The sequence below is a fragment of the Arachis ipaensis genome, chromosome B08 (genome assembly GCF_000816755.2).
Source record: "Arachis ipaensis cultivar K30076 chromosome B08, Araip1.1, whole genome shotgun sequence".
Classification (NCBI taxonomy): Eukaryota; Viridiplantae; Streptophyta; class Magnoliopsida; order Fabales; family Fabaceae; genus Arachis; species Arachis ipaensis.
The window spans coordinates 112,098,304-112,101,413 of record NC_029792.2 but is presented as its reverse complement, the minus strand read 5'-3'; the positions used below and the strand labels follow the sequence as shown (position 1 = coordinate 112,101,413).

Here is a 3,110-nt window from a genome sequence, read left to right as displayed (position 1 = left end):
TAATAATTAAATTGGGATTCTATCATGTTATGCGGAGTAAATATTCATAATCGTCCCTGAGATTCATGCAAATACTTATAATAATTCCTAAGATTCCGATTTTTCCATTGTAGTCTTCTAGATAGAGCTCCGAGTACTCAAAGTGGTCCTTGAGTATATTTCTGGTGATGAGTCATCACTGGAGTGCTGACGTAGACTCAGTTTGCCACGCTGGAGGGCTCCCAACGGTTAGCTGAGCTGGCGAATTTCCAATTTATACCCAGATTAGTCCCTCCTATTATATTTAACCCTAAATCCCCAAATTCTCATATACTTCATCTCTTCCTCTTGTTCATCTCTTTTTCTTCTTCTTCTTTCAAGCATATATCAGATACTATAGGTGTTGGTGTTGGTGTTGGCAATGGTGGTGGAGGAGGAGTAGTTTGGGTTGGGGGAGGGGTTAACAACCCACAACCCTCTGGATCTTCTTCAGAATCAAATCTGGATGGAGCTTACACAGCGCTACAGGCATGGAAATTTGCAATCACTGATGACCCAAAGAAAATTCTAGGAACATGGGTTGGTCCAAATGTGTGTTCTTACAAAGAGGTTTTTTGTGATTTTACTGAAGATGAAATGGGTGCATCTGCATCAGCATTCTCTGTAGTTGCAAGCATGGATCTCAACCATGCAAATTTTCAAGGAACTCTTGTCAAAGAGCTATTTTTACTCACTGACATGTCCCTTTTCCACCTTAACAGTAACAGTTACTTCTCTAGGACAATCCCTCAAGAACTCTTCTACAAGAATCTTGATGCACTGTTTCTCAACAAACAATCAATTTAAAGGTGAAATTCCTTAGAATCTTGGAAATTTTCCTGCATCAGTGATAAATTTAGCCAACAACAAGTTGAGTGGGAACATCCCAACAAGTTTTGGATTCATGGGTTCTAAATTGAAGGAGATTATGTTCCTAAATAACCAGTTAACTGGTTGCATCCGTGAAAGAGTGGGGATATTCACTGAGATTCAAGTTCTGGATGTTAGCTACAATACTCTCATGGGTCATGTGCCAAACACATTGTCTTGTCTACAAGACATTCAAGTCCTTAACTTGGCACATAACAAACTTTTTAGCGAGTTATCAGATGTAATATGCTTTCTGAGGAGCTTTGCAAATTAGATTCATTCAGCATACATGTTTAATATTATTATCAAAAAAATACTTGCTGACTTCCGAGACTTCTAATATGTTTCATGATTATTATAGAAAGACAACACCTGATGCTTGATGGTATATACAAGCCAGACAATTTATATTTCACGTGACATGTTTGAAAAAAGAAGAAGAGATGAACAAGAAGAAGAGATGAAGTGTCTTTGAATTTAGGGATTTAAAGTTAAATATAATAGGAGGGACTAATCTGGGTAAAAATTGGAAACTCGCCAGCTCAACAGTTGAGAGCCCTCCAGCGTGGCAAACCGAGTCCACGTCAGCACTCCAATGATGACTCATCACTAGAAATATACGTAGGGATTACTTTGAGTACTCGGAGCTTTATCTAGAGGACTACAATAGAAAAATCAAAATCTTAAAAATTATTATGAGTATTTACGTGAATCTCATAAACGACTATGGGTATTTACTCATATTATGCGAAAATGGAGTCGATTTATAGAGAAGAAGGGATTTGGCTTTCATTAATGACTAGGCCCTGGGGCATCGGATCACGAAAGGGCATCAAAATATAACCTTGCATTAATTGTAGCCAAAATGACGTAATATGTGTGGCCTTGGAAGTACAGGGAAGCCAACTCCGTTCTAGACTTCTAGCACAATGGTAAAAGATTTGATGGTCTAGACAATTTCTAAATTATTAAAGAGTAAAACCTCTCTTCGATCTCTTCTCTCGTCATTAGAAAATAATAATACGATCTTTATTTATTTTCTTTATGTGATTAAAAGGATTTTTTTGTCGGTACTTCAGTTATTTTTTATCCAAAAACTGACAAGAGAGTCCTTTTGATCACACGAAGAGAATGAATAAGAACCGTATTATTATTTTCTAATGGTGAAAGAGTGCCAAGTCTTTTTCTAAATGATTAAAGGTTAAAGCCCAAAGTTTAAATTTTTACTATTGGACCACACCAAAATAATTATGTCATTATAGACTATAAAAGTTGAGTTTAATAGATAGCACGAGATTATTAACAACGAGACTTAACACAAAAGTAATAATTATTTGGATTGATTACGCATTATTATGTCTTGGATTGGGTTTTAAGAACGACATGTATGTTCTATATTGTTGAACCTAAAAAAAAGCTAGTTCAAGATTATTATTTTATACACTTTTTTCTACTTTTGGAAGTTAATTTAATTTTATGTATTTTAATTTTGTTTATTTAGTTACTAATTTAAATTTTATGTTAGAGGATTTAGAGTTTTCTTTATTTAACTTAATAAGATATTATAAATAACTCAAACTATTGTAGTAAGTAATTATAGGTGTAAAAAGTAAAAAAACAAACCCTTTTTAAGTTTCATGATAAAAGCATGGTGTAAACAAGTGAGGTTGAGTAAGTCACTTTCTTGTTGCATCGAAAAATTAGGTAGAAAGTTGAGTGAGTTCCTTCGATTTAATTTCCAAACTATGGTGTGAACAAATTAGATTGAGGTATTTCTTTCTTGTTGCATTAAGAAATTGAATAAAAAAAATTAATTGATTCTCTTTGTATCCAATTTTAAGTAAAACCCCTCCCCGATCCCTAACCATTTAGAAAATGACCTGTCGCCCCCTCACCATTAGAAAATAATAACACGGTCCTTATCCATTCTCTCCGTGTGACTGAAAGGACTCTCTTGTCGGTTTTCGGGTAAAAAGTAACCGGAAGTACCGACAAATGGATCCTTTCGATCACATAGAGAGAATGGATAAGGACCGTGTTGTTATTTTCTAATGGTGAGGGGATGCCAGGTCCTTTTCATAAATGGTTAGGGACCGGAAAGGGGTTTTACTCGTTATTAAACGGTGGTAGTAATAAAATATATTTTTTAAAATTTTTAATAATTATTAAATAATTTTTATTTAATTTTAATTATTAATTAATTTTTTATATATTATTTAATT

The 3,110-nt window shown here is 34.1% G+C and overlaps 1 pseudogene; it reads left to right on the top strand.

Moving 5' to 3' along the window:
- On the top strand, positions 25 to 1,339 carry LOC110265348 (annotated as a pseudogene).